At 37.7% G+C, this 26306-nt stretch overlaps 1 pseudogene; it reads right to left on the bottom strand.

The window, feature by feature from the left end:
- Window positions 1-5575: 5575 nt before the first annotated feature.
- LOC143643984 (germ cell-less protein-like 1) lies at window positions 5576-6621 on the bottom strand (annotated as a pseudogene).
- Window positions 6622-26306: the final 19685 nt, after the last annotated feature.

The following is a 26306-nucleotide window of genomic DNA, read 5'->3' as shown; positions in this document are numbered from 1 at the left end:
CAGACACATGGAGAACAGATGCATGGATGTTTGGAGATGCTTGGAACCAAGCAGATATTGCTGTGAGATGTTAAACAAGCCAGAACCTGGAGAGAGCCAAGGGAAGCCAAGAGATGAAGGCCAGCCCTGGAAAAGTAAAGTGAGGAATCTCCACAAGAACAGAGGCTGAAAGCAATGGAGCCCAGGAGCAAAGGACCAGCAGATGCCAGCCACCAGACTACCCACCTGAGAAAGGTGTTCCTGACCCATTTATCCTTCTTTAGTGATGGTAACCTCTTGCTGATGCCTTAATTTGGACACTGTTACTTCCTTAGAACAGTAAACTCATAACTTATTGAATTCTCATTTTTAAAAGCTGTATATCATATTCCAGCAGCTTGCAAACTAACACACAGGCATACAGAAAAAAATGTCTAAATGGAATAAAGGAGGCTGGAGCCACAAATTTATAGCATGTCTCATTGATGAATCCACTTATAGTTAAAAAAAAAAACCTAACAGAAGAATCTAAGGGTCATCTAAGGGTCATATGGGATTCACCATCTTTAGCAGTGCATGTCTGCTCAGAATATTCACATATCCCATTAAGGTAACAAATCCCATTGAGGTAACAACTTTATACTCACTATATATATCTTACTGTACTGAAGACAGTGAGATTTCAGGAAGAAAGATTACATTGATGGGTAAAGGAAAATATCTCCAGCACAGCAACAGAGAATAGAGATCACTCTATCAGAAATCTGATGTGCAATGGTCAACTTCTAGGAATTTGTTCCAGTAATAAAATAATTTATAACCACAGGCTGAGCTGGAAGAAATAGAGATATTATCTAATTATTTTCTGCATGAGACATGAAAAACTGACAATCAGGCAAGAAAACCAATACCCTCTCCATACACCCACACTTCCCATGGTTTTCTTCCTGAATTCTTGTCAGCCACAATGATTACAATTAAAGTAGTGCACAGGGAATTTCCAGTGCTATCATGTAAGAAATCAAGGACTGACATGGCTATGTATGAAAATGGACCTCATCCATTATTCTCAGTCAGAGCTCAAAGAACCCAGAGGGATGAAGGAAAATGCTCATAGGGATCTATCTCATAGGGATAAACATAGGCTAAGAAGTGAAATATCCTCAGACCACCACCAAATAATTACCAATTTCCACGATAAGCAGAAGAAAACCCAGCTGTATCAGCCTTACCATTATGCTTAGGCCGACTTTGAGGCAATTTTTGTTAGGGGCCTGGTAGCACTGTAGGGGCTAATAGTGGAGAAATTCCTCCTGAAAGCAACCTTCCAGCTATTTATTATGCACTAATCCAAGAATATTTACCAATAGGGAATGGAAAGACAGCCCGCTAATATCAATTGAAGCCATTCTTCCTGTTAAATCATTCCAGATCCTTCCTTCAAGAACCATCTCTCTTCTCTGCCCATACCGAGACTTCACTTCTCTAGGCTTCCAAAATAATAGGTGATCTAAGGAGTAATCTCTTCATCAGCAAGTGTTTATGCATAGCACACTTTTTCCTTAGACAGCTGGTGCCTGGTAGGCTTGGGGATGTATTAGAGATATGTAGGAAATATTCCCCCATCCTAAGGCCATTCTTTTCCTAACCAGAATAGGGAGCAGGGGCTGGGGGGTGATGATCATGTGGAAAATGAATGATATCACTACAAGACCAGCTGTGAACACCAGGAACTGCAGTACAACTGAAAACAGTAAAAGAGGGGCTCTCTGAGTACAGGGTGGTAGAACTGAGTTGAACCTTGAAGACAGTCAAATGTGAAGGAAGCAAACAGTGCTTCTTTGGAGACAGGACTAGAGACTACACCAACTGTGACCCAAGATGAGCCTTGTATCACAGAACAACAGTCCCTTTCTTTAAATGAACTTTAATACTTGTACCTATGGCTAGCTAGGATCTGACTTCTCTTCATTCTCCTAGACACTCAGATCCACTGTGGGATTGAGGTCATGTCTATCCAAATACTTTCCTACTTTGTGAGGCAAATGAGGATTCAGTGACTGCCAGGGCAGTGAGGGACCAGGAAAAGAATTTACACATCAGTGTTGCTTCAGTGTCTCTGGGATTGGATGATAGCTTCTGATTTTTTCATTCAAATCTTTTCTCAGTTTGGCTCAGCCAAACCCTAAGTCATTTCTCTGAATTTCCAGGAACATTCTTATATCTGAATTAATCACCCATCTAAAAATAATTAGATAGCCTGCCAAGATACCTTCACCCCTGTTTCTCTCCTAGCATTCCTTTTTCTAATCCTAATTATTTCCTTTGGAATTTAAGCCCAATCGTATGTTCTAGATGCTTTCTGCAGTTCCTGGTCTATGAAAGAATTGAGACTTCAAAGAGTTTTCAAATAATTGTTTCTGAGATCAGTCAATCCTCTAAATGGAAAAAAAAACCTTGTCTAGTTGGCCATGTTCCAAAGACAGGCCTGTCAGGGAACTGAGGATACATCCCTGACCTTTATCAGGACCTTCTTGCTTTTGAAGATAATAGAGTATGAAAAAGACCTTGTACATCCAAACTCTACTGAGGTAACAAGGAGAACACAAGCACTTCCTACCTGTGTGAATAGCCTAGTCATGTTTGAGCACATCAATTCACAGAACATGGAAGAGAAGGATGAATCTGATACTGAAAATCATGAACAGTTAAGTTTAAATCCTTCCCTTGATGTCATTAGTGTATTCATCTAAGGCTGATCTTAATTTTGAAGCATCTTTTAATTTTAATATACTTTTATGATTAAAAAATGACTATAGAAATTTTGTCAAGATGGAGTATATTCAAATAAGCAGAAATAAATTAGAATAAATACCATAATCATATCAGTCAGAGAACACTTTGAAAATATCTTAGAGAAATGGATAGATACAGAGATATAATTGGAATTTAAATAAATGAGATCATTCTTTGCATGTTCAACCCAGTGTTCAAAGTTCTCTAATTGTCCAAAATTATCCTCAGATCTGGTTTGTCCAAACCATGAATGAGTAAAGACATTGGAATTGAATATTGTTGCAATTTTCCTTCAGTATCTTTTCTTCTAGCAATATCCAGCATTACCCATGACAATGCCAGTTTTAAACTTTTTTGGTTAAATATATATACAGAAAAGCAATACATTTCAAAGTACATTGTAACAAATAGGTACAGAGCAGATTTCAAAGTTTTGTGTGAGTTACAATCCCCAAATTCCAGGCTTTTCCTTCTAGCTGCTCCAATACATTGGGGACTAATAGTAATATCAACATAATGATACAACAGTTATGTGTTAGATCTTATCTTCTGTGTTATAACTCCTCCTTCTCCTTTGATCCTTCTCCCAATCTTTCAAGTTATTTGGGCTAGACCCATCCTAACTTTTTCATGTTGAAAAGGGTGTCATCTGTATAGGATAGGGGGATAGAATTAGTTGATGTTCGTGGAGAGGAGGGTCTTTCTGGGTTTCAGGAGATATCTGGCCTAGGAAGCTTCTGGAGGGTACTGATTTCTGGACAGTAAACTTAGCATGTGAGACTTTTATAGAATCTCAAATAGAACCCTAGATGTTCTTTAGGGTTAACAGGAATGATGTTGATTGGGGTTTTAGAAACCATGACAATTATAAATATCTACCCAAAGCCTGCATAAGCTCAGCCTCCATAAAAGTCTCTCAATTCTATTTGAACTCCCTTAGCCACTGATTCCTTGTTTTCCTGACCCCTGTTGGTCAGGAAAGCATTATCAATCCCACAGTGTCAGGGCCAGGCTTATCCATAGGAGTCATGTCTTATGTTACCAGGGAGACTTTCTCCCCTGAATGTCATGTCCCATGTAGTAAGGAGGGTAATGATTTTCTTTGTGGAGTTGGGCTTAGAGATGGAGAGACCACATTTTAGGAACAAAAGAGGTTCTAGAAATAACTATATGGCATCATTATAGGTAGTCTCAGTTTCTCTCTGTAGAAATAAATTTCATAAGCACAAATTTCAAGATCAAGTTCTTGGCCTATTAAGTTGGGAGTCCTTAATGCTTGAGAGAGAGTATCAGGGGTTTCCCAGGTGGGAAAGTTTAGTACTTCCATATTTTTTCTCCAGTCCCTCAAGGAATTTTGCCAGTATTTTTTAATTATCTGCTTAACATACTCTGGGATGTATCTGGTGTCACACGAAGCTATACAGAATTAAAAGCACTCATTCCTTTTCTGAGCTGCATGTGTTTGGGTTGTTTATAATAACTAACTTGGCAGATTTTGTTAGATTGTGTGCTACAGAAAATTTAGGTTTTGAGCAACATAAATAAATAAATAAATAAACCTCTTTTTCTTTGGTCTCATACAATAAGTGAATTCTAGGATATAGACAATATCATAATTTGCCTTGTATTCCAATGTACCTGAGTTCCAACCAGACTGGCTTTTTTATAATCTCTAATTTAGATTTATCTCTTTTTCAATTTTTTTGAAAATAGTTATTTTATGCATCAATGCTGATGTTCAGAGTTGCAGAACTCCAACTCTGAGTCTTAGGTATCCCACAGGTACCCAAAATTCGAAGGAAAGTACCAGTTTATACACATAGCACTACACCTCAAAATCAAGAAATAACACAACTCTGGACTAAATGTGACTGCTATAAGAGTTTACAATCTATGCCCTAATTTTCATATGAGCATTTTAAAAAAGAGACCATACAATATTTGTTCATTTGTTTCTGGCTTATTTTGTACAACATAGTGTCCCCAAGGTTCATTCATTTTCTTGCATTCCTCATGCCTTAATTCCTTTCTACAGCCACACAATATTCCATCATGTGAATACACTGTAGTTCACCTTTCTGTTTCTTGGACAATGTACCCTGTCACCCATCCATACATTGGGCATCATGGAGAATGTCAAAATGAACATGCTCCATGTCTTGTAGCATCCTCACTTAGTAGTACAATTATCAGCACTCTCAATTTTAGACAGTTTTCATTGCTGCAAAGAGGAAAATAACAGATCAACACAGCTTCACCAAATAGCAAATCTAAGCCTCCCCTAAACTATTGTCCCTCCTTCCCAATCATTTACCCCTGGTATTGCTGTGGTACTGTTGATATTCACCTGTTAACTATAAGCCATAGCATGTAATAGTAATTTCCCCCTATTGTTGACTCCTTGTCTATTATTGACTCTTTGTACTAGATTCATACCTTTGAAGTAGTTCAGGCAAGATCTTATTTATACTTGTAGTGTTAATTGGGTAATACATGGTTCTATTCAATGGCTTTCTATCATATTCACCTTCAATATGGCAATATTACTTACAATCCTACTAATGAACTACCATCACTGCTATCCATTTCCTTACATTTAGATCAACGTCATTAGGGAACCATTCACCCAGTTTTAGCTTCTGCGTACTTTGCATTATAATATATTCTAAATTATAAGCCTCTGAGTTTACCTTTACCTCATCATAGCAAAATTATACATTACCTATCCTTTTGAGTCTAGCTTAGTTCACTCAACATTATGTCCTCAAGTTTCACCCACATTTTCATATGCTTCAGGACCTCATTTCTTCTTATTGTTGAATAATATTCCACTGTGTGTATATGCCACAGAGGCCAGATCACTGAGACTATACTGTAACCTTAAATGTCTGAATAGTGACACAAATTGTTTTCCTTGCTCAGTTTCAAGAAAGATTATACCCTCAAAATCTTGTCTCTGCTTAGAAAATCATCTGTCTCTGTCAAAAACTGTTTTAAAGATCCACTCTAGGAAGGCATAAGTTGAAGGAACATTCACTTTTTAAGAGCTGTATATACATCCATTTCTACTTGCATCGCAAATAGGTTAGATGAACCGATGAGCTGTTTCATGACACTTGTACTGAGTTCTTTAAAAAATTCAACACTCTGGTGAGTCATCAAATTGTTTTGAAGCTATTCAAGGCAACGTTTTCTTTACAGAATCTAATCCGTAGGTCTCTGCTAATGCATAACAGACACATACAGTTTTCACATTAATTATTTACTTCATTGTCTCACCACACTGCTGTATCAAGCCATCCAATTGCAGCATACAAGCTGCTACCAAAATGGCAATAACTCAACTGGGATTTATTAAGACATCATCTCTATATAGTAAAGCAAAAGCAAGTGTAATGCTTTTATATCAGTATTCTGGATAGGAATCTCTGGTTCAATAATATTCATGCTGAATTCTTTCCAAGAACTGTTGAAAAGTAGCTTGATTGGCATAAATTTATTTTGCTAAACTTCACTCTTCTTCTAGAGCACAAACCTTAATGCCACTATTTTCACCATTCAAAAGCAATGTTTGATAAATATATTTGGGTGTATCCTTCAATTTTTTCCTTCCAGGGGTACTGAGGAGCCACTGCCACTCCTCCCCTTCCCCTTCATCCTTCTCCTTCCTGGAATTGGGATGGCAGGAGCTGAAGACTCTGCTGCTCCATTGCACTTGCAGTTGCCAGGGTAGTAACAGAAGCCGTGGTCAGCCATGTGGCCTCCAGCCCCTTCTGGCCTTCTGGCTGAGTCCTGTACCCTGGAACAGGTTCCTGCAGGGCTTGAGCTCCCCCACAGTGAGAACATGAGCGACAGCTCCCTGGGACTTCAGGGACTGCATCTCAAGGAGCCCAGCAGAGAGAGTTTCCCACCATGGCTGGGCTGCTTCGATCCAACCTTGCACATACACAGTCACCTTCTTGGAAGATTAATTTTTTAATGATTTTTAAATTGAGGTATATTATATATTCCCATACCATATAATCATCCTAAGTGTACAATCAATCATTGGTTGACATTATCATCATATAGCTGTGCATTCATCATCAAAATCCATTTTTGAATGTTTTCATGGCTCCAAAATAAAAGAATAAAAATTAAAATAGGAGGAAAAAGAATACTCAAAACGTACCATACTGCCTATCCCCCCATTGTTTATTTATGTCATGTCTCCTGTAGGGGGGAGGGCAGTGAGTTCACCTGCAGAATTGGCTGAATGACAAAAGCCATGTCTGAGCAACAAAAGAGGTTTTCTGGGGGTGAGTCTTAGGCATAATCATAAATAGGCTTAGCCTCTCCTTTGAAGATATGAGTTTCAAAAAGGAAAGCCCCAGGAATGAGGACTGTCCTATCATATTAGCAGTCCCCAATGCTTGCAAGAATTTTAGATCTTCCCCAGGTGGGGAAGTTTAATATTTGTACTTTTCCCTCAATCCCTCAAGAGAACTTTGCAAGTACTTTTTAATTTTCTGCCAAGATTACTCTGGAATGTACATGGAACATTTATTTTTGACAAATTTTCCAGGAAATTCAACCCACAATATATATTGAAATGACTAACAAACATTCCTGGAGCAATTGTGTATTCATAAACAAACAAAAAATAATAGCCCTCCACCTTTATCATACTATATACAAAATTTTCTTGAATGAAACCATAGATTTAAAAAACATAAGACCTTAAAATACATAGAATAAAACACAAGAGAAGATCTTTATGCATAGTGATTGGGGAAATATTTCTTATACAGGATAAATGAGCACAGACCATATCAAAAGACTTATGTATTGGGATGATTTCTGGGAAGATGGTGGAATAGGATAGGCAGAACTTACTCCTCCACCATAAAACTACTAGAGATCAGGCAGAAAACAATCGAAGCAGCAGTTACAGAGTCTGGCTGTCCAGAAGGACCTCTGTGTTATACAAGGAAGCCCTGGATAGAAAAATGGAGAACTTAGAACTGAGAGATTGGGGTGAGTGTTCTCAACTGTGACCACCCGTAAAGTCTGCCACTGTGCAACAGCCAGATCAGGCAGCCAAAAACTGGCATAGCCCTGCTTCAGAGAGGTGGAGAAGGCAACCTCTCAGACCCACAGCTTAGCATTCCAAAGTAGGAACCTGGCGGGAGGTAGACTCATTTTCACCACATAAAGAGACCCTGCTGTAGTGCTCAATGCCAATCCACACCCTGGGACAGGCTGCTTGGATGCTGGGACTTGGGGGAGCATGGTAAGCCCTTGCCTCAGGAGGGGAGGGGAATCAGAGCAAAGCTGATCTGACAATTCATTGATGAGACACTCTACATTCCACTACCTTGATCTTTCATACACAGAGTCTCAGGTGCACATATGAGCAGAAAGGCTGGTGCCAGGCAACTGCATTGCAATGCCAGTCATCCTTACCCAACCCTTGAGACAGTCTTGCTGGCCATGAAAAGCTGAGAACTCTGGTGCCAGCTGCTAGCTGATGAAGTCTAACCTCCTAGTCCCACAACCTGGATTCTTTACACAGGAGTCTGGGAATCAACAAACCCATTGCAGCTAGAAGTTAGAGTCTTCACTGTAGTGTGCACTGCCTATTCTTCACCCCTGGAGCTAATGGCTTCCAGCATTCTTGGAAGCCAGCAGCCTTGACTGGATTTTTGTCTGTGCTAGACCCTGTCCAGTGGCCTGCCACATCTGAAGAGGCAGGGTTGTGGGGCAGAGTTGGCCCAAAAGTGCCATCTGCTGGAAGATAGGGAAAGTGCAGACAGGTAAGCTGCTTTTCTATCCTGCCTTCAACAGACTTCTAAAAACGGCTGCAGCCCCCTGAGTTAGGCCAGAGCTTCGGTTTGGCTGGGAAACACTGAGAAGCCATGCATCAAAGGAGACCTTCAACACAAATGCAAGCAAAAGCAATATTCTTTGATCAAAGGAAACCAATTTTCAAAATAACATTATGGAGATAATCAGACTCCAAGAAACCAGCAGAAAATCACAAACCGCGTGAAGGAACAAGAAGGTATGGACAAGCCAAATGATCAAATTTAAAAAGCAGAGGAGACTTATAATTTGGAACAACTAAACAAAGATTTTCAACAAATATCCTAAATAACTTCAATGAGTTGGCTAAAGAGATAAAGGATATTAATAAGACACTAGAAGAGCATGAAGTAGATTTTGAAAGGATAAATAGAAAAATAGCCTATCTCATGGAAACAAAAGGTACTGTAAATCAAACTAAAAGTATGTTAAGAGACACACAGCAGCTGATTTGAGGAGGCATAAAAAAGAATAAACAAGCTAGAGGACAGAGCAACTGAATTTGAATGCACATGAACAAATGCAAAACAGTGGGAAAAATTTGAATTGGAGCTCAGAGAAATAATGAAACAACATGAATCACACAAATATATGAACCATTGGTGCCCAACAAGGAGAAGAGCAGAGTAAAGGGCTAAGAAGTTTGTTTGAATTGATCATTTGGGAAAACTTCCTATCCTTTATGAGAGACATTATTATGCAAATCAAAGAAGCACAATGAACGCCAAATAGAATAAATCCAAATAGACCCACTCCAAGACACATACTACTCAGGCTATCAAATGCTAAAGAGAAAGAGTCCTGAAAGCAGCAAGAAAATAGTGATTCACTACATACAAGGGAAGCAACATAAACTAAATGCTGACTATTCATCAAGCACCATGGAGGTGAGAATTCTATAGTACGGTATACTTGTGGTTCTGAAAAAGAAAAATTATCAGCCAAGTATTCTCTATCCAGCAAAACTGTCCTTCAAAAGTGAGGGAGAGTTTAAAATTTTCACAGATAAGCAAGTACTGAGAGAATATGTTAACAAGGGACCTGCCCTGCAAGAAATACTAAACGGAGTTCTATCATTAAAAAAAAAAAAAAAAAAAAAGGCAGGAAGATAAATAATAAGAAAAAAAGGCAGGAGAGAGAGACTGGGAGGTGAGTATGGAATGGATGATTACTAGTAAAAGGATTAAAAGAAAGAAAAATATAAGCCAAAGAGTGAAATAGATGAAATAAGAAATAAGGACAGCATTTAAAGTAACAACACTGAATGTTAAGGGATTAAACTCCCCAATAGAAAGACAAAAGTTGGCAGAATATATAAAAATATGGTCACTCTATATGCTGTTTACAAGAGACTCAATTTAGACCCAAAGATACAAATAGGTTGAAAGTACATAAATGAAAAAATATATACCATGCAAGCAATAAAAAAGCAAAACCAAAAAGTAAGAGAAGCTATACCAATATCAGATAAAATAGATTTTAAATGCAAAGATGTTATAAGAGAAAAGAAATGACACTATATATTAATGAAGTGATAATCTACTAAGAAGAAATAACAATCATAAATGTTTATGCACCTAAAGGTGTTCCAAAGTACATGAGGCAAATACTGGCAAATAGTTAATGCATATAATATAATGAATGAATTAGACCTAACAGACATATGTAGATCATTGCATCCCAATTCAGCAGAATATTTATTCATCTCAAGTGCTCATGGAACACTCTCCAGTGTTCCGTGCATATGACCATCATATGCTGGGGCACCAAATAGGTCTTAATAATTTTAAAAAGATTTATATTATTCAAAGCATGTTCTTTGATCACAATGGAATGAAGTTGGAAATCACTCACCAAACAAGCATAACTTTCATAAACATATGGAGCTTAAACAACACATTCTTAAATCATCAGTAGGTAAAAGAAGAAGCTGCAAGAGAAATCAGTATCTGGAGACAAATGACAAAGAAAATATAGTATATCAAAATTTATGGAAAGCAGTGAAGGCAGTACTGAGAAAGAAATTTATCACTCTAAACCTCTAAATTACAAGGGAAAAAAGAGTTAAAACCAAAGGCCTAACTGATAAAATGAAGGAACCTGAGAAAGAGCATCAAACTAAACAGTAGAAAAAAAATAACAGATATTTAAAATGAAAATAAATGAATTGAGATGAAACCAATAGAGTGAATCCACAAAACCAAAAGTTAGTTCTGTGTAAAGATCCACAAGTTGCACAATCCCTTAGCTAGACCTACAATATCAAAAAGAGATAAGATGCAGATAAATAAAATTAGAAATGAGAGGGGATCCTGGAGAAATAGAGATCATAAAAGGATTCTACATAAAACTGTATGCCAAAAAACTGAAAACTTAGATGAAATAGACAATTTCTTAGAAACACAGTGTTCTAGTTTACTAACCACCGGAAAGCAACATACCAGAAATGGAATAGCTTTTAAAAAGAGGAATTTAATAAGTTGCAAGTTTACAGTTCTAAGCCTGTAAAATTGTCCAAATTAAAGCAAGTCTACACAAATGTTAAATTAAGGCCCCAACAAGAGGTTACCTTTACTCAAGAAATGCTGTTGAAGTTCAGGGTTTCTCTTTCACCTGGAAAGGCACATCATGAAAATGTCAAAGTCTGCTAGCTTTCTCTCTAGTCTTCTTGTTTCATCAAGCTCCCTGGGCATTTTCCTTCATCATCTCCAAATGTCTGGCTAGTGGGCTCTGTCTCTCTCAGAATCTTAAGACTTTTCCAAAATTCTTCCTCTTTTAAAGGATTCCAGTAAAGTAATCAAGACCCACTTATAATGGGCGGAGTCACATCTCTGTGGAGATAATCTAATCAAGCTTCCAACACAGTACTGAATAGGGTTTAAAAAAATGGCTGCTTCCACAAAATTGGATTCGGATTAAAAATGGCTTTTCTAGGGTACATAAATCATTTCAGACCAGCACATCCACCTTCTGGGTCCTAAAAATGACATGCTTTTCCCATATACAAAATATATTCACTCCATCACAATATCAGAAAGCTTTAAAGCATTTCAGTAACAATGCAAATAAAATATAAGGTTAAAACCAGTACAAAGTCTCACCAAAGTCTGTTAAAGGTATGGTCTGTTCTAGGCAAAATTCTCCTCTGGCTCTGAACCTATAAAACTCAAAACAAGTTATTTGTTACCAATATGCAAAGGAGGAAGAGTCATAGGATACATATTCCCATTTCCATAGGGAGGAATTGGTAGGAACACATGAGTCACTATAGCTAAGCAATCTAGAAAACCTGCAGGGCAAACTCCAATAGATTTCAAAGTCTGGAATCAAGAAACCATGGACCAGGCAAGCAGACCCACCCACTTGGAGAGGGTGAGTTTGTCCCAAAGGCAGAGGATAGGTCTTCCACCTTGTTGCAATAGAAAAGTCATGCTGCCTCAGGCCTCGGCAAGGGTGGGCCATGTTTCTTAGGGATTGGGGAGAGCCTGGCTGACACCATATGGAGGGGTTGAGCATGTGCCTGGGAGATGGCAGACAGCCTGGCTGCAGCACCAATGCTTGGAGAGAGTGGAGCCAAGCAAAAGGTGGTCTCCCCAATGTCCCCAAAGGTTGCATTCTGAGTGAGGTGGGTTGCCGTGTAGGCCCTTGGAAAGGGGGGGCCTGCTGATTTCTAAAGCCCCAAAGATAAATGACTCTAGACTTCAGTTTCCATAGCTCTGACTTATTGTACATTCACATTGTCCTTTTTCTGAGTTCCCCAGTCCAGACTGGCAGAGGTTCTGTTTAGACAAGTATCACAACACTCTTGCTGGCTTTCTATGTAGAAAGCAAGGATCATGCCCAGCAGATGGCAGGAGTTTCCACAAATTCTTCCTGGAACCTCCATCTCCAATCTTGTTTTTCTCTGAAGTGGCTAACCAGTTACGCATTGGGCCAAATTCTCATATATGGCACCATCCTCTTGGGTCTCCCTCCCTGGAAGCCCAGAATGTTCCAGAACATCAATTTCTGATTTCTTTGAACCCAAGAATTCAGTTCTTAGTTTATCGCTTTCCTGTCACATTTCTCTATCAGGTATGAGAGGAAACCAAACTTTACTTTCCACATTTAATTTGGAAATCTTTTCTGCTAAATATCCAAATTCATGCTTTTTAAAATCTGCCTTCCAGCCAAAGCCACTAGTCAATTTTGCCAGATTATCTGCAATTTTAAAACAATGATCACCTTCCTCCCAAATTGCAATAACACATGCCTGATTTTTCTCTAGTGCCTTGCCAGAGGCTTCCCTAGAGTCCATGTTTCTACCAACAGTGTCTTCACAGTACTCCAGGACTTCTCTATCAAACGCCCCACAACTCTTCCAAAATCTTCCCCTTATTCTTTTAAAAAACCTTTCAAATATGTTTGGTATTTGCAAACCACAGCAGCACCCCACTCCCAGTACCAAAATCTGTTTTAGTTTGCCAGCTGCTGGAATGCAAAATATCAGAAATGGAATGGCTTTTAAAAAGAGGAATTTAATAAGTTGCAAGTTTACAGTTCTAAGGCTGTGAAAATGTCCCAATTAAAGCAAGTCTATAAAAATGTGCAAATTAAAGCACCAACAAGTGGTTACCATCACTCAAGAAAGGCTGATGAAGTTCAGGGTTTCTCTCTCAACTGAAAAGGCACAGCATGAAAATGGCAATGTCTCTCTAGGCTCCTTGCTTCATCAAGGAAAACACATCAAGGGGTGTTTTCCTTCTTCATCTCCAAAAGTCTCCAGCTGGTGTATTCTGCCTCTCTTGGAATCTCAAGCCTTTTCCAAATTTTTCCTCATTTAAAGGATTCCAATAAAGTAATCACGACCCACCGCATGTGAAGTGGGTGGAGTTACATATCTGCAGAGGTAATCTAATCAAGTTTCCAACACATAGTGCTGAATAAGATTTAAAGAAACAGCTGCCTCCACAAGATAGGATTAGGATTAAAGCATGGCTTTTCTAGGGTACATAAATCCTTTCAAACTGGCACACACAGGACTATCCTATACTGAGTCCGGAATGAATAGAAGACCTCAACACTAACCACAAGTAAAGAGACTTAATCAGTCATCAGAAACCTCCACCAAATAAAAGCCCATGGCCAGATAGCTTCACAAGATAATTTTATCAAACATTCCAAGGTCAGTTAACATCATTTCTGCTTGACCTCTTACAAAACATTGAAGGAATGGGAACATTCCCTAACTTATTCTATGATGCTAATATCACTCTAATACAATGACCTAATAAAGATACAGCAAGGAAGGAAAACCACAGCCCAAACTCCCTAGTGAATATAGATGCAAATATTGTCAACAAAATATTTGCAAATTGAATTCAGTGGCATAGCAAAAGAATTATACACCACAACCAAGTAAGGTTTATTCTAGGCATGCAAGGGTGGCTCAACATAAGAAAATAAATTAATGTAAAATATCACATCAAAATGTTGAAAGGACAAAATCACATGATCATCTCAATTGACAATGAAAAGACATTTGACAAAATTCTACATCCTTTTTGATCAAAATACTTCAATAGTTGTAAAGAAAGGAAACTTCTTCAATATGATAAAGGGTATTTTTGTTTGTCAGCTGCTGGAATGCAATATACCAGAAATTGAATGACTTTTAAAAAGGGGAATTTAATAAATTGTAAGGTTTGCAGTTCTAAGGCTGAGAAAATGTCCCAATTAAAGAAAAGCTATAGAAATGACCAATCTAAAGCATCCAGGGAAAGATATCTTGATTCAAGAAGGCTGATGGAGTTCAGAGTTTCTCTCTCAAATAGAAAGGCACATGGTGAACATAGCACATTTGCTACTTTTCCTTCCAGCTCCCTGGGAGGCATACTCCTTCTTCATCTCCAAAAGTCACTGCCTGTTGGAGTCTCTGCTTTATGGTTCTGTAACATTCTGTTGTCTTTCTCTATTCTCTCTGAATTTCCAAAGGTCACTGGCTGGTGGAGTCGGTGGTTCCCTCAGCCTTGTGGCTCTGCTCAGCTCTGCTGTGGCTTTCTCATCATTCTCAAAAGGGACTCTCTCAAAAATGTTTCCTTCCTCTTTTAAAGAATTGATGGATGGAGTCGCAACTCCGTGGAAGCTATCTGAGCAAAAGTTACCACACACAATTGGGTGAGTTACATCTCCAGGGGATCAAAATACTCCCAGCCAGCAATATCAAATGAAGATTAAAGGACATGGCTTTTCTGGGGTCCACCACAGATTCAAACAAGTACAAAACGCATATATGAAAAACCCACAGCCATTACATATGCAATGGTGAGAGACTGAGAGCCTTTCTCTTAAGATTTGAAATGAGACAAGAATGCCCACTGCACCACTGTTATTCAACACCATGCTAGAGGTTCTAGTAAAAGCAATTATGCAACAAAAAGAAAAGGCTTTCAAATTGGAGAGGAAGATGCATAGCTCTCATTATTTTCAGATGGCATAATCCTTATTTGGAAAATCCTGAAATATATACAACAAAGCTACTTGAGCTAATAAACAAATGCAGCAAAATGGTAGGATAAAAATTTAATGCACAAAAATCAGAAGTGTTTCTACACACCAAACATGAGCTAACCAAGAAAACAGTTAAGAAAAAAAATCCACTCACAATAACAAATAAAAGAATCATGTACCTAAGTATGAAATTAGCCAAGGAGGTGTTTAATATATACATATATATAACCTAATATTTAGAGATAAGAATGAAGCCAATCAGGTTGGGGTTAAAGTAATTCAGAACACAGGGGTAAGGAAGACACTGTATATATTTTAGAACCACACATCCTCTTTGAGACCAAAGGAAGAAAGGTTTATTTTGTCTGGAGCTGAAATTTTCTATAGCACATAATCTAACTCAGCCTATCTGTATAGCTCATTTGAACAACTGAAACACAGGGAGTCCAGAATAAGAAAGAGGTCCTTTAATCTGTATAGCCTAATGTAATGTCTGGATACATTCTAGAGTATATTAAGCAGATAATCAAAAGGTATTAGCAAAATCCCTTAAGGGATGGGAGAAAAAATATGGAACTATTAAACTTTACCACCTGGAAATACCCTGATACTGTGTCAAACTTTAGGGACACCCAATTCAATAAGCCATGCCCTTGATCTTGAGGCTTACTCTTGTGAAGCTTATATAGGTAGTGGAAAAGCTTCACTTACCTATAGGCATGCTTCAGAGTTATTTCTGGAGGACCTTTTTTGTTGCTCAGATGTGGCCTCACTCTCTCCAAGCCCAGCCCTCCAAGTGAAATCATTGCTCTCCCCCCATGCAACATGACATCCAGGGGTGAAAGTCTCCCTGGAGATGTGAGAGATGACTCCCAGGGATGAATCCAGCCCTGGAATGGTGGGATTAACAATTCCATCCTGATAAAAGTGTAACTAATAAGTTATCAGTGGCAGAGAGAGTTCAAATAGAGTCAAGAGGCTGCTCTGGAGGTTGCTCTTATGCAAACTTCACTTAGACATTGCTACCTATCATAACCTGCCGAACCCCAGCCAGGACCATTTCAGCCAATCCTAAATTACACCTTGGGCAATATATAAGATTCTACAAAGTATCTATGCACTAGTGCAACTTTCCAGAAACCTAAAACTTCCAGATGGGACCCTGGACTGGATAAGTACTGAAACATAGAGGTCCCAGCCTCTCCAGAACATCAGATGGTTCCATCTCCCTACCCCATATTAGTGACAGACCCTTCCAACGTGAAAAAATTAGAATGGCCATTATCCAAATACCCCTAAAGAGAGAGATAGAAAGATCAAATGTGATGGTGGAGAAGATAGGATTTATATACAGAGAAGATAGGATTTAACAAATGAATGTAATTGCTGAATCACTAAATTGATATCTATTTTAGTCTCCGATATCTTAGAGCAGCTAGAAGTAAAAACCTAAAATTGTGGAATTGCAACACATGTCAAACTCTGAAATATGTTCCGCAACTGATTGTGGTGCTGTGCTTTGAAATTTACTGCTGTTTTGCGTATGTGTTATTTTTCACAAAAAAAGAAAGAAAAAAGATTGTGGTGATAAAAAATATTTAAAGCTTCTAGCCTCCTATATTCTGGAGCAGCTAGAAGGAAAAATCTGAGAGAATCATACAGCAGTCCATGGCGAACTCTGGGATCTGTCCTGTAACTATTTGTTCTAGAGTGCTTTAAAAAACTATTGCTATTTTTTTTTTGCTTTGTATATATTCCATACTATACAATAAAAAAGTTTTTAAAAAATCAGCCAAGGAGATATAGGACCTGTACCTAGAAAATTAAAAAGCAGTGCTTAAAGAAGTCAAAGAAGACCTAAATTGGTGGAAAGATATTCATGGATAGGAAGGCGAAATATCATTAAGACGCCAATTCTACCCAAGTTGATCTAGAGATTCAGCGCAGAAACAAATGAAATTACAACAAACTATTTTGAAGAATCATAATACTTAGTTGTCAAATTTATTTTGTAGGAAAAATGCTGTCAAATAACCAAAAAATATCCTGAAAAAGAAGAATAAAGTGAGAGGTATTACCTTCTTGACTTTAAAGCTTATTATAAAGCCACAGTAGTCAAAACAGCATGCTACTGACACAAAGATAGAAATATTAATCAATGAAATCAAATGGAGTGTTCATAAATAGATCCTCAGATTTAAGGTCAATAGATTTTTGACAAGGCCCCCAAATTCACTGAACTGGGATGCAATCGTCTTTTCAATAAGTGGTGCTGAGAGAATTTGATCTCCATATACAAAGGAATTAAAGAGGGCCCCTACCTCACATTCTATACAAAAATCAACTCAAAGTGAATCAGAGACCCATCTAGTACCATAAAGCTCCTATAGAGACACATTTTTAAGACAGGGTGATATAGGTAGCTTCTTAAATCTTATACTCAAAGTACAATCAATGAAAATTAAAAAAAATAGATAAATGGAAACTTCTGAAGATTGAACACTTTTGGGCTTCAAATTGCTTTGTCTAGGGGGTGAAAAGGCAGCCAACTCAATGAGAGAGAATATTTGGTAGCCATAAGTTTGAGTTTGTAATGCTGCTGGAAATGCAATATACCAGAAATAGCTTGGCTTTTATAAAGATAATTTATTAGGTTACAAGTTTACCATTCTAAGGCCTTAAAATGTCCAAAGTAAGCATCCAGAGAAAGATACCTTGAATCAAGAAAGGCCACTTCCAGAACCCCTCTGTCAGCTGTGAAGGCACGTGGCTGGCTGGCATCTGCTGGTCCTTTGGCTTCTGGTTTTAAACAGTTTTCCTGAGCGTGTTTTCTGCATCTCCAAATGTCTCTGTCTGTGTCTGCTCTGAAGCTTTTTTCCAAAAATTGTTCCGTCTTAAAGGGCTCTAGTTAGTGGATTAAGACCCACCTTGGATGGGTGGAGATACATCTCCATGGAAACCACCTTTTTTAGTCTGCCAAGGCTGCCAGAATGCAACACATCAGAGATAGATTGGCTTTTAATAAAAGGGATTTATTTAGTTAACAATGCATAGTTCTTCAGAAGAAAGACAGCTAACTTTCACTGAGGTTCTTTCTTACACAGGAAGGAACAGGGCAATCTCTGCTGGCCTTCTCTCCAGGCCTCTGGGTTCCAACAAATTTCCCTGAGGTGATTCCTTTCTGGATCTCCAAAGGTCTGGGCTCAGCTGTGAGTGCTGAGATGAAGTATGCTGAGCTACTTGGGCTCTGCTATGTTGAGCTCTCTCATTTAAGCATCCAACTAATTAAATCAAACAGCATTCATTGCAGCAGGCACACCTCTTAACCGACTGCAGATGTAATCAGCAACAGATGAGCTTCACATGCCATCTGTGAATGTGAACTAGGCTCTATCATCTGGCCAAGTTGACATTTGAATCTAATTACCACATGTCCACCCCTTGTCAACTTGGCAACTATACACATCACCTTAAATTAGATTAAAGTGGTAAAAATTCTCTTCTGGCTCTGGACCTATGAATCCCACAAGTTATTTGGTGCTGATATGCAAAGGAGGGATAGTCACAGGATATGTATTTTCATTTCTATAGGGAGAAATTGGAAGGAGCACAGGAGTCATAAGATTCAAACAGTTCTGAAAATCTACAGGGAAAACTCCATTGGATTTCAGTTTGAAAGCCGTATATCCTTTGGTTTAGAATGTGGCAGTCCCACCATTTCCAAGGGCCTATTCAGTGGCCCACCTCTTTCTGAATCAACTTTGGAGGACATTGAGAAGGCCACCTTTTTATCAGCTCCACCCTCTCCAAGCATCAGAATGACACCTGGGTTCTCTGCCATTTCCAGAGCACATGCTCAACCCCTCCATGTGGTGGCAGCCAGGCTCTTCCCAATCCCCAAGGAGCATGCTGTACCTTCTCCAAGGCCTGAGGTAGCATGACTCTCCCACTGCAATGAGGTGGGAGGCCCATTCTCTGCCTTCAGGGCAAACTCACCCACTACATGTATACAGGTGGGCCCACTCTCCTGGCCTGAGTTTTCTTGGCTTCAAATCCAAGCTTCCATGGTTCTCACTCTGAAAACTCCAATTTGTCCCCTTTGTGTCCCCCTTTGTCCAGATTGGTAGTGGTTCCATTAACACCAACAGTCTCTTCGAGCACTCCAGGACTTCTCCACACTCTCTTCACAGTTCCTCCAAAGTCCTCCCCTTATCCATCCAAAAAACTGATCCAAGATGTCTGGTATTTGCAAACTGCAGCAGTACTCCACTCCTGGTACCAAATTTGTTTTAGTCTGCCAAAGCAGCCAGAACGCAACACACCAGAGATGGATTGGCTTTTAATAAAAGGGGATTTATTTAGTTAAAGATGTATAGTTATTCAGAGGAAAGGCAGCTAACTTTCAACTGAGTTTCTTTCTTACACGGGAAGACACAGGGCAGTCTCTGCTGGTCTTCTCTTCAGACCTCTGTGTTCCAACAACTTTCCCTGAGGTGATTCCTTTCTGCATCTCCAAAGGCCTGGGCAAAGCTGCAAGTCCTGTGATGAGGTATGCCGAGCTGCTTGAGCTGTGCTATATCTAGCTTTCTCATTTAAGCATCCAGCCAATTAAATCAAACACCATTCATTGCAGCAAGGACACCTCCTAGCCAACTGCAGATGTAATCAGTGACAGATGAGCTGCACAAATTGTTGGCTCATGTCCACAGTAACAGAACTAGGTACCATCACCTGACCAAGTTGACACCTGAGCCTAACTACCACACCATCTATTCAAAATGTCCACCCACAATTTGGTGCATCACATCTCTATGGAGACAGCTTGATTAAAAAGATCCCACACAACAATACTGAATCAGGATTGAAGAACATGGATTTTCTTGGGTACACAGCTGTTTCAAACTGGAAAATAATATATCTGATAAGGGTTTGATATCCAGTATACAGAAAGAAATCCTACAACTCAACAAAAAAGGGGCAAACAACCAAATTATAAAATGGGAAAATGATATGAATAGACATTCTCCAAAGAGAAAATGCAAACAGTTAAAAAAGCAAATGAAGAGGCTAAAGACTTACATGCTCTGAAGAGAAAACAGAATGAAATCAAACATTCTGCTGGATGTTCTGCCTGTCACTCCATCCTTCTCCCCCACTCCCAGCCCTCTCTTCCAAAGATGCCATCACCTGCCATCTGTCCTCTCTATCTCCTTCATCTCCAGTGAGGGGGGCTGAGTTCAGGAATCAGAGACCTCAAGGAACCCACAGGGTAACCATTTGTAGCACAAGATGGCAGGAGCTGGGGGAGGGAATGATATTCAGTAGTGTTTTTCTCAGATGATAGGATCAATAGATGATGATGTAGCAGAAGGAAGCAGATATAAATTTTACAGTAGAATTCAATGATTCTCAAGAATTACTGGCAACAGGCGATAAAGGTGGTAGAGTTGCCATCTTTCAAGAGAATCAGGACAACAAAATCCAGTCTCATAGCAGAAGAGATTATAATGTTCACAACATCTTCCAGAGTGATGAGGCAGAGCTTGACTACTGGAAAAGTTTAGAGATAGAGGAAAAGATCAGCAAAAATTAGGTGGTCGTCCTAGAAAAATGCTGCTTATTTTTTATTGTCTACCAATGATAAAACAATAAATCACTGAAAGGGACAAAAGGCCAGAAAGGTATAATTTAAGACGAAGATAGAAGGTATAGAAATCCCATCATAGTTAATACGCTGCAGGTACAAGTCTTTCGGTCCTATGGTTCTAATGATTGCCATCAGTCCATGAAGAATATTTGCCAATGCTCATACATATCACATCAACTCTATTTGTATAAATAGTGATAATGAACCCATATTTATCTGCAGATGATTTGCCAATTAATCTTTGACATCTGGAAATAACAGACAGAAATTTTAGTATCCAGTTGTTTTTTGCTGTTTTGTAAAGAAGGCATGTGTTCTTTTGAATTTATTTTAATCTCTTCTAATATAGTCTGTTTCCTTCCTTTTATAGTGCTTTTTAATATACATGACTTATTTTATACCATTTTTTCTTTGTGTAAGAATGATTAAACAATGTGGAACTGTTACATGTACTGATTAAAAATTGGATTATTGATATTCTTTGTGAATTTGTCTATCAAATCTATGAAAATAGGAATTTGCTTTTATAATAATTGAGTTTCTCATAAGAGAACAAATTTGGGGAGTATTGTGTAATTTCTCAATTTTTTTAATTGTAAAGAAAGTTTCATTACGGTTGAGAAAAGAAATTCACACCACTCAGAATAGCATAAAGTCAATAGAAATGATTCTTCAAACCCCTATTTCATTGTTTATATTATCATTCTGAAGTGTTTAATGCATACATAAGTATTTGATATATAAACATACATACTTATACATATATATAGTATACATATAAATATATAAATGTTTTTATACATTTATAAAATATATATATATGCATTGGTTTTTAAGTATGCTTTTTAAAATGTCCTGATGTTAGCAGCTACTATCACCGTTGTCAATGTATATTGTTCTAAGTATATATCATTTGAAAAATTAACAAAGCTTTATACTAATTGAGATTCACCATTGGTATCTGAGACCTTATTTCTCTCTATATTTTTACCAGTCCAGTTAGTGAAAATTATTCTTTTGCTGCTTTGAGTTGCATTTCTATCATCATGAGTAGGTATGGGCATCTTTTCATGTGTATCAACCATTTATGTTTCTTTTTGTTCTTTTCCTATTTTTTCATTGGATCTGTGCATATTTTTATTGATTTTCAAAACACCCTTTTTATGTTAAGAAAATTAGTTCTGTTGTTTGTGCTGCAAATAATTTCTTTTATTACCTCCTTGAATTTTGTAATGTACAATAAGTTTTCTTGATATTTATGAACATAAATTTATCAATTTTATGGCTTCTGGGGTTTGCATCATACCTAGAATGAAAGACCTCTACCTTCTAAAATGATTTAAAATTTCTCCATATTTTCTTCTAAGATTTTTTTAACACTAAAATTTTAAGCCCTTTGGAGTTTATTCTTATGTAACAGGTAAAGTATAGATATCCAGCTTATTTTGTACTGAAACATTCAATTGATACTTAATATGCCATTTAAAGAATAATTATTCCCAACTCACCTTTCAACTTGTAATATTAACTTTCCTTGTGTGTTGCAGTCTATTTGCACTGTATTCTGATCTATTCATTTGCCTGTACTCTGTTCTACTTAATAGAGATTGAAGAAAAATGTAATGTCAGGTAAGGCTAAATTCTTTTCATTAAAAAAATCTTCTAAATCAGTTGTACATTAATTGCTCAATGATGACTACTTGTCAGAAATAAAACATTTTTTGATAAAAAAAGCACATGGAAAAATATTCATCTTCATTAGCTATTAGGGAAATGCAAATCAAAACCACAATGAGTCATCATCTCACGCCTATAAGAATGGTCACTATTGGAAACGACAAATGTTGGAGATGATGTGGAGAAACAGGAACCCTTAATTACTGCTGGTGGGAGTGTAAAATGGTGCAATCATTGTGGAAGACAGTTTGGTAGTTCCTCAGAAAATGAAATATTGAGAGGTCAAATGTTCTAGTTTGTTAGCTGCTGGAATGTAATATACCAGAAACGGAATGGCTTTTAAAAAGGGGAATTTAATAAGTTACAAGTTTACAGTTTTAAGGCCAAGAAAACATTCCAATTACAACAAGTCTATGGAAATGTCCAATCAAAGGCACCCAGGGAAAGATACCTTGGTTCAAGAAGGCCAATGAAATTCAGGGTTTCTCTCTCAAGTGAAAGGGCACATGGCAAACACGGTCAGTTTCTCTCATTTGGAAAGGCACAGAGTGAACATGGTTAGGGGTCCTCTCTCATCTGGAAGGGCACATGGCGAACACAGCATCATCTGCTAGCTTCTTCTCCTGGCTTCCTGTTTCATGAAGCTCCCCAGGAGGCATTTTCCTTCTTCATCTCCAAAGATCGCTCGCTGGTGAACTCTGCTTCTCGTGGCTATGTCGTTCTTCTCTGCTCTCTCTGAATCTCTTTCTCTAAAATGTTTCCTCATTTATGGGACTCCAATAAATCTATCAAGACCCACCCAAACGGTGGGAGACATGTCCTCAACTAATTCAGTTTAACAACCACTCTTGACTAAATCACATCATCCAGGGAGTGATGCAGTCACAGTTTCAAACATACAGTATTGAACAGGGATTGTTCTACTTCTATGAAGTGAGATTTTGATTAAAACATGACTTTTCTAGGGGGCATACATCCTTTCAAACCAGCACACCATATAACCTAGTTATTCTGCTACTTGGTATATACCCAGAAGATCTGAAAGTAGTGGCATGAATACATGTTTGCACACCAATGTTCAGAGCAGCGTTATTCACAATTGTTGAAAGGTAGAAACAATCCAGAGGCCCATCAACAGATGAATGTATGAACAAAATGTGGTACATACATATGATGGAATATTACACAGCAATAAGAAGAAATGAGATCCTGCAGCTTGTGACAACATGGATGAATCCTGAGGACATAATACTGAGTGAAATAGTCAGATAGAAAAAGACAGATGTTGTATAATCTCACTAATATGGCCTAAGTAGAGTAAGTAAACTCAAGAGTCATTTTAAAATGTAGAATATAGGATACCTAAAAATAGACAGAAGTTAGAGAAGGGATAGTGTAACCTCATAGGTTCAGAATGAAATGTTAGGTAGAACTTAAAATGTTTGGAAGTAGATATCAGGTGAGGGTAACTTGTTAGTGGTATTATAATGAGTAATGCTATAGTGCAGGTGAATTTGGTTAAAGGGGTTATTTAGAGTCATGTATGTCACCAATTAACACTACAAATGTAAATAAGTATTTGCATGAACTGGTACCAATGTATGACATTGGTACAAAGAGTTAGCAATACAGTGGTATGTAGGGGGGAAATTACCTATTGCAAGTTATGGACTATAGTTAACAGTAATACCTTAAAATTTTTTCATCAACAGTAAGTGAGTATACCACACTAACACTAGGATTCAATAACTGGAAGAGATAAGGGATATGGATATTTTGGTTTTTCTTTCTTTGTGTATCTATCTGTTAATTTTATTTTTGGAGTAATGGAAATGTTCTAAAAGTGAGTATAATGATTATTGCACAACTAAGTGATGATACTGTTGAGGAAAATTGTATAACCTGGATGGAATATAAGATAAATGAATATATCTCAATAAAATCTGTAGAAAACTTATATATTGGATATTATAAAAATTAAAACCTTCTGAGTTTTGAAAGGTAGTTAAAAATAATAAAAGATAGGCCACAAATGGGAATACAATTTTTCAATAACATATATGATAAAGGAGTTGGGATCACAATAAACAAAAAACTCTTCCAATGCAGTTATATGAAGTAAAAAATAATCCAATTTAATAATATGGAGAAAACTTGAGGGTAACAGAAATATTCTATAAGTTACTTTGCTTGGAATTTGTATTAATGAATATAATTGTTAAACCTCACTCTTAAAAGAAATTTTACTGTATGTGAATTATGATGCCATAGACATAAAATTAAAATTACTAAAAATTGGAATAAGGAAAAATATGCAAGTCTTTTGTGTTGTGTGCTATGTTAATTGTTATGCTTCATTGAATACAGCAATTAATCATTTGAGGAAGGTTCTAGTATAACTTTCATTTTATCCATAAGAAATCTGATAGTTGGAGCATATTAACACCTTGTCCAGGAAGTGCGTATTAGAAGAAAAGATCCAGAGCTGGGATCAAGGCATAATCTGGCAAGAAAACTCATGCTCATAACCACCTATCCAAATAATCCTCTTGGTGTGTTGAGAATACTTTAGAAATGAAATAATCACTAATAAGAATTTTGTTTTCATATTTGCTTATTTTAGTTATCTCAGAATAAGTGAGCACACAGAGTGTGAACTCATTAGAAGGTAAATCAGGCTCCTCATGCAGGCAAGGTACATATCCTGTAGTGGTGCCCTCTTGATGCAGCAGGTCCTAAATCTGTTTCTGGTACTGGTAGTTGGACACAAAGAAAATACTCAATATAAAGCTTTAGTTAAAAAATGCTTAGTATAATCTTCAGTAGTTAGAAAAGTGTTTATCATGGTCATTTCATTCAGGCAGCCTTGAATTATTCAAAACCTAAAAGCCTTTGTTGGAATAGCTTGTTGCTGTTGAAATAGATTGCTGTTGATTTAATCTAAAAAATTTACTCTCTGCTCTTTTTCTGTTCCAATAACAAAATCCTTCCTTGCTCTGCTTTCAGGAATGAGATACCACATGAACTAGTTTAGTGCCTTCCTCTCTTTGAAGAACAATACAAAAATCCCAAAGAGTCAGCAAAAAGGCCCTACAAGATAACAAAACATGCAGAATGTTTTGGTTTGCTAAACTTGCCAGAATGCAATATAGCAGAAACTGAATGGCTGTTAAAAAGGAGAACTTATTGATTTGCAAGTTATAATTCTAAGGCTGTGAAAATGTCCAAATTAAGTTAAAGTATAAAAATGTCCAAACTAAGGCACCCAGGACAAAAATAACTTAATTCAAGAAGGCCAATGATGTTCAGGGTTCCTTCCTTAGGTGGAAAGGCACTCGGCAATATCTGTTAGCCTTCTGTCCAGGTTTTATCAACAGAGTCCCTGGGGCATTTTTAAATGCATTTCCAAAGATCTCTGACTATGTGGGCTCTGTTGGCTCTCAGCTTTTTCCAAAATGGTTCCCTCTTAAAGGGCTCTAGTAAGCAACTCCACCCTGAATGGGTAGAGACATATCTTCATTGAAACTATCTAATCAAAAGATGGGTGAGTCACATCTCCATGAAAACAATAAAAAAGATGCTACCCAGCAATATTGAATAAGGATTGAAGGACATGGCTTTTCTGGGGTACATAAAATAGCTTCAAGCCAGCACATTCCACCCTTTGGACAAAAAAGGCACGTTCTTTCCAAATGTAAAATACAGTGATTGCTTAACAATATCAGAAAGTCTTAAACCATTTCAGTAACAATGCAAATACAATACAAAGTTAAAATGTACAAAATCTCAACAAATTCAGCTACAGGCATGGTCTGTCCTAAAGCAAAATTCTCCTCTGGCTGTGGACCTGTAAATCTCAGAACAATTCATTTGC

Source organism: Tamandua tetradactyla, chromosome 8, assembly GCF_023851605.1.
Source record: "Tamandua tetradactyla isolate mTamTet1 chromosome 8, mTamTet1.pri, whole genome shotgun sequence".
Classification (NCBI taxonomy): Eukaryota; Metazoa; Chordata; class Mammalia; order Pilosa; family Myrmecophagidae; genus Tamandua; species Tamandua tetradactyla.
Note: the sequence above shows the minus strand (reverse complement) of the source record. Positions and strands in the feature narration are given on the sequence as shown.